Consider the following 13,074-nt stretch of genomic DNA (forward strand, 5'->3'; position numbering starts at 1 on the left):
GTTCCTTGGTTCGTGATATTGCTATGTCTAGACTCTTTATTTGGTTCATTCTCCAGACTTGTCATTCTGCCATGTTGTCTTCATTGTTCATCCATCACTGTTGTCTTTGTATGGTTTTTTAGTGATTCACCGTTGATGCTCTCATCTGGTTAGCCAGTGTCTTGTGGCTGTATCTGATTTCAGTTACTATAATTCACGACGAGGGGAGAGGTAGCAGTGTATTATGGAAGCGAAACTAGTGCAGCTTGTGGAACAGCAAGAGCAGCAACTGCAACAGCCATTCCAACAGCAGTTGCAGCAACAAGAGGAGATGTGTTCATTGCTTTCGAACTATTATTTGCAATGTTTTCATGCAGTTGCTTGTGGGTGGTGGATTTGCAGCGACTGAGTCCATGTTGTGATTTCACTTTCACAAAACTGTCTTGCAAAACCTCATATGTGAATTCCTTGATTTGAGACATAGTGGTCCAATTGTCTCCCAGTCCAGAAGTCCACATTGCAGCACTCAAGCTGGACAATCCTTCCTTGCACGATATTTTGAAAATCACACACTATTTTGAGATCTTGCAGGCAGCAAATGAACACCTTATGGCTCGTCCTAAAGTGGCAGACGTTGATCTGCCACCAAAATGTTGAAGTTCTCATAAGTCCTTTTCCGGATGGCAGTGTCATGATTCATCAATTTTGGACATGTCAGTGGCCTCTGAGCAGCCAGTAACATGATGTTAGTGTAAGCAATGGGATCTCCCATGTTACCCTGACTGTTTCACGATGCATCAACATGCAGACTGTCCAGATCACTGGGGTCACTGCACTCACTGTGGAAAGGATGGGCATCCTCGAATTGTCTGCCGTCAAGCATCGGTACAGTCAAACACAACTCCACACATGCATCAAGTGATGGTGCATGAACTCCTGGCCATTGTCCCCCAGGGCAATTCTCCCACCACCAAGTTGATTCCTGATCTCAAAATTGTGCATCAGAACGTTTGTTTCCAAGTAGACACAGGAGTGATGGTTTTCCTGGTGAACCTCCCAACATATGCTTATCAGGGCTACCCAGGACTGGCCACACCATCCTGCAAGGTTGTATCATGTGGTGACAGCTCAGACTCCCTCGGGATCATCTCACAACTATGGCTCCGAACAAGAAGGTTACACAGCTGATAATGCTGTTTGCCGTCAGTGGTCTCTCAGCTAGCAACATGGCCTGGATGCCTTCTCGCTGTTTGGGTTTTTCATCATCAACAAAGTTCAGATCATCTCAAGACACGGTTCCCTTCCAGGGACTTGAAAACCTTTGTGCCTCTTTCACGTATTTGTTTGAACCTGGCCTGAGGTGCGTTACCAATATCATGACACATATATATCTAATCCAGGTGCAGTGCCCCTCTCCTATTGGGCATGTCCGCCTTCCGGTCTCCCTGCAGATGGCAGTTAAGCTTGAACTCTATCACCTTCATGAAGCTGGGGTAATTGAATTGTCATAAATAGTGCTTGGGCCACACCCCTGCAGATCTTGGGGAAAAAAATTAAGCCCATATCACATCTGGAGAACCTCCTCACAAAGGTTGTTGGCAGTGAATATTTTTATAAAGCAGACCTTGGTGATGCATGTTTACAGGCCCCACTGGATGAAGAATTCCAACAGAACAGTTAACCATGTTCATTCCCACTTGTACCAATTACCTAATAACTAAATTCTGTCTGAACAGGCCATGAAGGCCCAATGGTACCAACTGGTCATCCTCAGCCCACAGTTCTCACTGTGGGATGCGGATGATGAGGGGCATGTGGTCAGCACACCACTCTCCCGGTCGTATGTCAGTTTGTGAGACCGGAGCCACTACTTCTCAACCAAATAGATCCTCAGTTTGCCTCACAAGGGCTGAGCACACCCCGCTTGCCAACAGCATTCGGCAGATCAAAGTTCTAGCCCAACTCGACAGCGCTTAACGTCGGGGATCGGACAGGAACTTTGTTACCACTGAGGCAAGGCCATTCACTGTACCAGTTACCTAGGTGATGTAATAGTTACAGCTGCTATGTGTGAAGACTATCTGTGCAACCTCTGCACCGAGCAAGGTGGCACGTGGTTAGCACACTGGACTCACATTTGGAAGGACAACAGTTCAAACCTGTGTCCAGCCATCCTGACTTAGGCTTTCTGTGATTTCCCTAAATCGCTTCAGGCAAATGCCAGTATGGTTTCTTTGAAAGAGCATGACCAACATTCTTCTCGACCCTTCCCTCATCCAATGGGACCGATGAGCTCACTGTTTGGTCCCCTCTCCCAAATCGACCAACCAACCTACCTCTGCAGCCTCTTTACTACACCACAAGATGCAGAGCTCAAGTGCCACCTATACAAAAACCAGTCTTATCAGGAGCATGTGGAATACCTTGGACACTGCTTAACGAAGACAGGATTCATCCCACTGACTGCATCATTTAGGCTGTTGACTCTTTCCCAATCTCCAAACTACAGGAGCTGCAGGCTTGGGTAAAGTGAATCATTATTCTAAGTTCCTCCTACATGCAGCACACATTATGCACCAACTTAACCAGTTGTGGTAGAAGGGTGTTCAGTTCCAGTGCTCGTGAGCATGCTTTCACTGAGCTGAAGCTTATGTTACGCTTGACGCTCTGTCTTACACCCTTTTCTCAATCGTGTCCCTTTGTTTCGGCTGTTGATGCTTCCCTCTATGGCACTTGTTCAGTGCTGGCGCATCGTAATCATGATGGTACTGAGCAACCCATCACTTGTGCATCGAAGACACTGATGCTTGCTTAAAGAAATTGCTCACAGATCGAGAAAGAGGCTTTGGCAGTCATCTTTTCCATTAAGAAATTCCATGTGTACCTCTTTGGGACTAAGTTTACCTTATTACTGATCACAAACCATTGGTAGTGCTCTTTGGACCACATGCTTGGCCTCCAGAACAAACAGCTCAAAGGCTCCAATGTTGAGCTCATTTCCTTAGTTCTTACAATTACGCCATTAAGTAGAAGCCTATCCCACGCTGCACCCAAACACGGATGTGCTCCCCATCTACCCCCGGGCCCAGACCCAGCATTTGACCAACAGGAGATCTGTTTCCACATTGACATAAAATGTGATGCAGCTTGGATGGGTTTCCTACTCGTATACAGAATATGTGCCATGACCCTATCTTACAGCATGTGCCACACTATGTGCTACATGGGTGGCCCACTTATTTTTTCAAATCTGTTGACCCAGAACTGCGGGATTGGGCTCATCTTTCTCATCATGTGCATGTTATCTCTTGATGTTCTCCTGTTGGATGCAGAGGCAGATACGCACAATGTTGTCTTCCTGACTGCCTTATGCCTTCACATACCGGAACTCCTTCATTGTGAGCATTGGTGTATGATGCAGATGAAAGTCTTTGCCAGGTGACATGCCTACTGGCCAGGAGTGCACAAAGACATGGAGATGATGGTGTGCAGCTGTTCTGTTTGTGCCTAACGCCAGACTGCTCAGTCTTCAATGACTAGCATAGCAGAATATTGTCAAATGATACTTCATAAAATGCAAAGAAATTTTGGTCATAAAAGCCCATTAGTTGCACAAAAGTTAGTGTCACTTTTTGAATGTTGCTTCACAAAGGAAAACCCAGAATTGCCTCAATTTAATCTGTGTACCAATGAAAAAATGGACGAAATAGACATTAGTGTCAGCGGTGCTGAGAAACAGCTGAAATCCTTAAAATTGAACAAAGCTCCAAGGCATGAGGGAATCACTTTCAGATTCTATACCGAATTTGTGGCTGAGCTATGCCCTCTTCTAATTATAATCTATTGTAGAGCCCTCAAACAAAAGACCGTACCCAATTCTTCGAAAAAAGCATTGTCACACCTGTCTACAAGAAGTATAATAGAAGCGATCCACAAAACTACCTTCCTACATCCTGAACACTGACTTGTTGTAGAATCTTAAAATGTATTCTGAGCTCCAATGTAATGAGGTATGTTGAACAGAATGATCTCCTCGATGTCAACCAGCATGGATTCTGAAAACATCAATTATGTAAAACTCAACTTGCACTTTCCTCACATGACATGCTGAAAGCTTTGGATGAAAGCAGTCAGGTAGATGCAGTATTTCTTGATTTCTGGAAAGCATTTGACTCAGTGCCACATCTACACTTATTGTCAGAAGTATGATCGTATGGGGTATCACGTGAAATTTGTGACTGGATTTAGGACTTTTTGGTAGGGAGGACACAGCATGTTTATCTTGGATAGAGAATCATCATCAGATGTAGAAGTAACTTCAGGTGTGCCCCAGAGAAGGGTATTGGGACATTTGCTGTTCATGTTGTGTATGAATGACCTTGCAGACAATGTTAATAGTAGCCTCAGACTTTTTGCAGATATAATGAAGTACTGTCTGAAAGAAGCTGCATAAATATTAGTCAGATCTTGATAAGATTTCAAAGTTTTGCAAAGATTGGCAACTTGTTTTAAATATTCATAAATGCAAAATTGTGCATTTCACAAAATGAAAAAAATGAAGTACCATTGACTATAATATCAATGACTCACTGTTGAAATCTTCAACTCTTACAAATACTGGGAGGTAACACTTTGTAGGGATATGAAATGGTATGATCGCATAGGCTCAGTCATGGGTAAAGCAAGTGGTAGACTTTTGTTTTTGGTAAAATAATGGGAAAGTGAAATCAGTCTACAAAGTAGATTGCTTACAAATCACTAGTGCAACTGATTCTAGAATATTGCTATAGTGTGTGAGAGCCATACCAAATAGAACTAACAGGGAACATTGAATGTATACAGAGAAGGGCAGCACGAATGGTAACAGGTTTGTTTGCCCCATGAGAGAGAGTCACAGAGATACCGAAGGAAGTGAACTGGAAGACTCTTCAAGAAGTAACTATCCCGAGAAAGTCTGTTAACAAAGTTTCAAGTAACAGCTTTAAATGAAATGCTAGGAATTTACTATAGTCCCCTATATATTTCTCATATAAGAATCATAAGAATAAGATTAGAGTAATTACTGCATGCACAGAGGCATTCAGTCAATCATTCTTCCCTTGCATCATAGGTGAATGGAATGGGAAGATACCCTAATAACTGGTACAATGGGACATACCCTCTGCCATGCCCCTAACAGTGGTGTGCAGAGCATAGATTTAGATACTCTGAGGGGTTAGGAGTGTCGACACACCAAACAACTCCGTTCCTGCGTCCTGATTGTGCCACCATCGATGAGTCACTTAGACTTGGAGCACCCGCCCATGCCAACCCCACATCCACATGGGTATAATTTGTGCTCCAGGGCACCACCGACAGTTCCCGTGGATGCATCCCTCCACTCAATAGTTGCCTTCCATGCCGTGGTTCCCCAGCATATTTCCCAATGTCCAGTGTTCCTTCTTCCAGCTGGAGGGCTGTTCTGCCAGGACACCAACTGTGCCACCCGTTCACCCTCCAAAACATTGTCCAGGGCACTTCAGGCCCTACATGCCCATTTTTTTGGTGGGGAGGGGGAGGGGGAGGGGGGGAGGATCTGGTATTTCTGCCCAACGCATTTGAAAGCCTGCCAGAATGCAGACAACAGCTGCTAGGCAGTGCTCCTAATATTTGCAAGCTGTGCTGTTGCCACCTCAGTGCTACGCGTGGGCCATACACCATGTGCCAGTCTACTGGTGTCCCAGTGTCCATGGCTGTGTTACAAAGCTCCAACTCCACTTACATACTGTTCATCGTACTCCACGTTGCTTGGTTTGGGATATTCTTATTTCTATGCTCTCAATTCAGTTCACTCTCTGGACTTGACATTGTGTCATTTTGTCTTCATTGTTCATCCATCACTGTTGTTATCTTTCCGTGGTTTTTGGGAACTCGTGTCCTCAGTCGGTCGGTCAGTGTTTCCTGGTTGTGTCCGATTCTGGTTACTGTAGATTCATAGTACCAAAATACATCTAAAGTATATTATTGCATAATCCTAACTTGATCATCTCCTCGTGAGTGTTTTCACAATCAGTGAGGTGACACTTAATACACAAACAAAATCTTACCACACTGACATTTTTCCAGACACTGTCTTGGAAAACAAATCTGATTCACATTGCTAAAAATAGATCCATCATATATCAATTTGGATGTGTACCAAGTGTATGAAAGCATACCTTGAAAGGCGGGCATGGACAATTGGCTATGGACCAAAGCATGAATTTTGATAGCATCTGGCTGATCCTGCTCTGCTGTGATATCACATGATTCTGAAGTTGTGCAATGAAATTCTTCTCTGTTGGAAGAATTAAATGTCACACAGTCAACAAAGAGATGTACATTTCAGTGGTATCATTTTCACAGTGCATGTCGGTTGAGTGTCGTCATCTACAAAAGTGCCATGTATCACAATGAAAATAACTTATTTCATTATTAATTACACCTCCCAAATTTTACTTAAAAAAAGGAAAGAAAGATATTCCCATTATGAAAATATTTATCAGATACACTGAAAAAAATATTGAGTGAAAAAAAGTTGCGGCCAAGAATCGAATATGGACCGGCAGTTTGGTAGTTTAATGCCTCAACCACTTGACTATTAACCTCACTCTGCTAGACATGTAGAATTACGGGTGCCAAAGTTATAGCATGAAAACACAAAAATGTTAATAACTTGAACATTATTAACTTTGGATGCAATATTATAGTAATAAAAAATGTTTGTTTGTAACGATCTTTCGATGTATAGCATTAAAAATACGATTTTCCGGCAGCAACTTTGGCCTCAATGTTTTTTCAAAAACTGGGGAATGTCTAGGAAAAGCCAAAACACATGTATATTTTCATTACAGAATATCCTTGAAAAATTTGATCAAAATCAGTGACCCACGTACCAGACCCTTGTAAGTGTTACACTCAAGTATTTGGATGAGTTTACAGAGTCCATCTGTGATTCACTGATATTATATTCATAAGCTTCTATGCTTTTTCATTTTGTGAAGTCTACACTTTTACATTACTGCACGTTTAAAGGAAGTTGCCAGTCTTTGCACCACTTAGAAATATTATCAAGATCCAACTGAATATTCGTAAAGCTTCATTCAGACTGTACTTCTCTGTAGATAACTAAGTGATGTGCAAAAAGTCTGAGGTACTATTAATACTCTCCACAATATCAGTAATAAACAACATGAACAGCAGGGCACCCAATATACTTCCCTGTGGTACACCTGAAGTTACTTCTACATCTGTCGATGACTCTCCATCCAAGATAACATGCTTCATCCTCCCTACCAATAAATCCTCAGTCCAGTCACAATTTTTTTCTGATACTCCATATGATTGTACTTTTGATAGTAGGCATAGGTGTGGTACAAGTCAAATGCTTTTCAGAAATTGAGAAATACTGAATCTTCGTGACTGCCTTGATCCTCAGCTTTCAGAAAGTTATGTGAGAAAAGTGGGAGTTGGGTTTCATATGAGTGATGTTTTTGAAATCTGTGAAAAGTGGGAGTTGGGTTTCATATCAGTGATGTTTTTGAAATTTGTGCTGGCTGGCATGGATGAGGTTGTTCTGTTCAAGATACCTCGTTGTGTTTGAGATCAAAAATATGTTCTATGATTCTACACCAAATTAATGTCAGGGATATTGAATGATAGTTTTGTGGATCACTTATGCTATCCTTCTTGTAGACAGATGTGACTATGTTTTCTTCCAGCTACTGAGCACACTTTTTTTGTGAGAGATCTACAATAAATTATAGTTAGAAGAGGGGCTAGCTCAGCCATAAATTCAGTATAGAATCTGAAAGGGATTCCATCGGGCCCTGGAGCTTTGTTTGATTTTAATGATTTCAGCTATTTCTGAACACCACTGATGCTAATACTTTTTTCATTCATCGTTTCAGTGGTACGAGGATTAAATTGGGGCAATTCTTTTGGGTTTTCCTTTGATAAAGGAACATTTGAAAACAGAGTTAAGCAATTCTACTTTTGCTTTGCTACTCTCAGTTTTAATTCCTACATTGTCTGTGAGTGACTGGACACTAACTGTGATGCCATTAACAGTTTTTACATACAAACAGAATTTATTTGGGTGTTATGAAAGATCTTTCAACAATATTCTGCTATGGTAATCAATGAAGGCTTCATGCATGCTTTCTTGACTACCAAACATGTTTCATTCAGCATCTCTCCATCTATAGGCTTTGTGTTGTACCTATCATGGTACAGTTGTCTCTGTTTCTTTAGAAGTTTATTTCTAGTGACTGTATACTGCAGAGGATCTGTCTCATCATGAACTATTCTACTTGGAACATATTATCTATCCAGTGCATGGTTAACTATTCTTTTCAACCTGAGCCATAATAGTTCCTCTACCTCAGTGGTAGTCAACCCTACTGCTCACTAATGGGTGTTACAGCTTTCATGATGGATTGTCTGTGGTACTAGCTTTTCATGAAATTTTAACATAATATTTTGGTAAGTAATAATTGTTAAATGCTTGAGGTTGCTGTTACTTTGCTTTATAAATTCCATAAAGCAAAGTTAGCTCCCTACTTTATAAATCATCATTACTGTGAAACTGATGGGCAGTTAAAAAATTTTTACTGCTAACAGAGATAGAAAAGTGTGTGGTAGGTAAAAGAGATTGACTAAATGCTCTTGTCCTGAGCTAAAAGTTTCAAGTTCCTCATTGAGATGTGACATTAACGCTTCTCTTATCTAGTTTGCTGAACATTCCTGAAACTGCCTCATGGTCACTGATACCAGTTTCAATGAGGACTTCCTCGAATAGTTCAGGTCTGTTTGTTGCCATTAGATCTAAAATATTTTAATCATGAATTGGGTTCGAACTATCTGTTCTCGGTAAGTTTTCAGAGGAGACATTTAGTAACATTTCACAGGATGTCTTGTCTCACCCATCACTAACAAAGCCATAACTATCCCATCTGACTGTCAGCTGATTAAAGTATCCTCCAGTGATTAATTTATGATTAGGGAACTTCCGTACAAGTGAAGTGAGGTTTTCTCTAAAAGTTTTCAGGTTTGGCAGGTAAGTCTGGTGGTTGATAAACGGACACTATTTTAATTTTTTGTCCATTTTTGATACTGAGTTTTGCTCAAACAATCTCACATGCAGTTTGAATTTCTATAGTTGGATATGAGTTTCTTGTCTCGATTAAAGGAGACCACTCACTGACGAGCAGAAGCATTGCGTTGTCAATAGGTGCATACAAAAGAAAACTTGCTAGCTTTTGGAGTTATCCTTTGATGGCCTAGAATGAAATGCACCCCCCCCCCCCCCCCCAATCTCTCTCTCTCTCTCTCTCTCTCTCTCTCTCTCTCTCTCTCTCTGACCCAAGCATACAAATGCCTGTGTCCTACGTATAGTGCCAATGCTGTATTTCGGCAGGTGGACTGTTTCTAGTCGGGGTAGTGTGAGTGGTGTGGGTAGAGGGAGAGGGGCTGGGGGTGGATGGCTAGCAACTCAGAGGAGTATGGAGGAAGGTGAAACTATTGGGGGAATGGTGTTGAGGACAGAGTTATCTGAGACTTGAGGCCAGGATGTGTACGTGAGTGGAGGATATGTTGTAAGGATAACTCCTATCTGCATAGTTCAGAGAAGCTGGTGGCGGAGGGAAGGAGCCAGATGGTTCAGGCTGTGAAGCAGCCACTGAAACTGAGTATGTTTGCTCAGCTGGGATGTGATCCCTATGGGTGGGATGTCTCTCGTTTTGGGGCAGGATAAGAGAAAAACGTATTGAGTTTTATTATGCCTATTACTAAAAAAAGTGCATCTGCATCATAACTGTAAATTATTACTTTGCTGAAAATCAGTTTGCAAGACTTTATCCTGTTACTCCTCCCTTTAACCTTAAAAGTATTTTGTGCACCAGAAGAGCCTTCTTACTGAATGATGCAGTGTGCAAAGCATTATATTATTTTTTAACATAAAGTGAACAAAAGAAAAGTAGATGGCTTTCAGAGAGTATTTGTGACAGGAAGAACTTTCATTCAGAAACATGTTGAACTTAATGTATTTCATACATTTTCTATGTGTGTGCAACATCTACACTGGCCTAGGCCAAATACCTCGAATTGTGTGCTATTTACAGACTGAATACAGGTGAAGTGCAAAAGCGAAAGCTCTGTACTAACCACTGATGTAAACAAATTTGTATGATTATATTAAAACCATGTATTATGTATTTTATTTTTATTATTATTAAACTCCTAGGCATCAGTCTTACATTAAATATAGGTGTGGTTGTAAGTTACATGTGGGGGATGTGGAGGAGGGAAAGAAAGTAAAGGACTGTGACATCCCACCTCCCTGCCCCCGAACAGAAAACTGGATCTGTGCCTAAAATATATCTGTAACACCCTCATGCATTTATTTCTAACAGTTTCCATAATGAAATTTTGCCTAAAAATCTGGCATAAAATCCAAAGAGATTCTAATCGTATGTAAAGCAGAGTAGTGCAACAAACAATCAGTACCTTCACTGTGCCGTATAGTTACTGATGATAGCACCATTAAAGAAGCATTACTAAACACAATTTTCTGAAATTTCTTCGTGAAAGATGATGCATCAAATATTCCAGAATTCATATTAAGAACAATTGCCAACACAAGTAACTTAGAAGTAGACACTCTCAGTGGAGCAAGCAACTTAAGCCATTTAACAAAGGTACAATTGTATAAAATTAGGTTCCTTTTGGAGTATGCAGACAATAGCTCCGTATTTCACAATCTTCTACAACTGCTTCCTCTATGAATGATATGTACCTGAAGACTGGAAAGTTGCACAGGTCACACCAATAAACAGAAAAAGGAAATAGAGATAATCCACTTAATTATAGACTCATATCACTGACATCAATTTGTTGTAAGGATTCAGCAAATATCATTCTTATGAAATGCAATTGACATGTTGTTCACACAAAGTAATGTGTGCTAATGACAAGACATCTCAAGTTGACTCCATATTTCTACATGGCTTTTGACACTGCCTCATAAGCTACTTGTAGTTAAACTGTGTGCCTAGGGAGTATCGTCTCAGTTGTACAACTGGATTCATGCTTTCCTATCATGAAGGCCACTGTTTGTATTAATTGACAGGAAGTCATAGAGTGAATCAGAAGTGATCTGTGACGTTCCCAAAGGATGTGATATAGCACCTCTGCTGTTTATAATGTACGAGTATGTACATGATTAGGGAAACAATGTGAACAGCCCTTTTAGATTATTTGCAGATGATGCTGTTGTTTACCTTCTATTAACGTCATCAGAAGATCAACACAAATTGCAAAATGATATAAACAAGAAGTAAGAAAACTTACAGTTGACCCTGCACAATAAAAAGTGTGAGATTGTCGACATGAGTACTATAAAGAATCAGTTAAATTTCAATTACATGAAAAATAATATATATTTAAAAGTTATAGATTCATAAAACTACCTAGGGATTACAATTACAAAAAATTAAATTGGAACTGACATATATAAAATGTTGTGAGAAAGGCGCACCAAATATAGGGCATTATTGGCAGAACACTTGGAAGATGTAACAACTCTACTAAAGAGGCTGCCTACACTTACACTTTCCTGTCCTCTGTAAGGTATTGCTGCACAGTATTGTATCCTTCCACGTGGGACTGACGAAGGACACCAAAAATGTTCAAGGAAGGGCAGCTTATTCTGTATTATTGCAAAATAGGGGGGAGAGTTCACTCATATGACACACAAGCTAGGCTTACAGTCGTTGAAAAAAGATATTTCTCATTGCAGAGCTTTTCACAAATTTTTGATCATCATCTTTCTCTGCCGACAGCAAAAATATTTTATTCATCTACATAGGGAAAAATGACCACCATAATAAAGAGAAATCAGAGCTCACACAGAAAGATTCAGGTGTCCATTTTTCCCATTTGAGAGAGGAATGGTCAGGAAATAGTCTGAAATTGCTTCTGTCAACCCTCTGCCAAACACTTGTATGTTAACTGCATAGTATGATGTAGATAGATGTGTTCCTCATGCTTTGCTCAGACATTCTTCTTGTGTTACTTAAGTTAAGTAATTCTGTTTTGCTTTTAATTGAGTGGTCTAATCCACCTTTTCATCAAGTAACTTCTTCATTCAGTTGACTTTACTCAAATGGAATCATATTTCTGATTTTGAATGAGTGAGCGGTTTGAGTTACAGTGCCTGTAAAATTACTCTCTGTTGACCCTATATCCAGATATATACTGTGCCTCCACTACTGAAGGATACCTTGTACCAACAATAGTGATTTTCTTCTATTCTATTTATGTATTCAGGGCACTGCGTAGATGCGCACTGTAACCTGCTTTGTCTTATTCTCCTGATCACGTCATGAGATATGGGATGGAGACAGCAGAATTGTCACACAGCCTTCTACAGACACCATGTGTCTAAATTTATCCAGTGGGGTTTCAGATAAACAATAGTTAGCTCCTTAAATCATATCCACAATAAAAATTATGAAAAATGCATCATCAGGACAAACATAGAACTAGCACCCATTATCATTTCGGTGGGCAAGCTCTTGGTGCTCGGTTCCTATTTGAGCTAAGAACATAGGTTTTGGTTTAGCCTGGGCCAGTGGCCATTTGTATAGCCATCCAAACATCTTTTTACTGTAGCTGTATTATGATATATTAAGCAGGGTTTGAATGATGAACCAGGCAAATTGTGCAGACTGATTAATACCTTTTACAAATGATTTTAATTGGGCTGAAATTAATGATAAGCTGATGGCATAATTTGTATGTTCACCGTTCGGATTGCACATGCAAAAACAGTCACCCCCGTTCAGATTTTACGTCCAATAACAGTCTCCCTTAAATAACTCCAGACAGGAGCAAGACTGATGGTTCAAATTTGGTTCATCGGTATATCAGATCTTCAAATCTTGGTTTGTTTGGAGCTTGTGTGGAAAAAAACACATTTTTCTGGCATGTTTTTGAAGCATACCACTTTGATATTTTAAACTTGTAACTTTGCATAAATATAGGTGAATGAGTAAAGTCAACATGATTTTTTTTATC

Source organism: Schistocerca nitens, chromosome 6, assembly GCF_023898315.1.
Source record: "Schistocerca nitens isolate TAMUIC-IGC-003100 chromosome 6, iqSchNite1.1, whole genome shotgun sequence".
NCBI lineage: Eukaryota > Metazoa > Arthropoda > Insecta > Orthoptera > Acrididae > Schistocerca > Schistocerca nitens.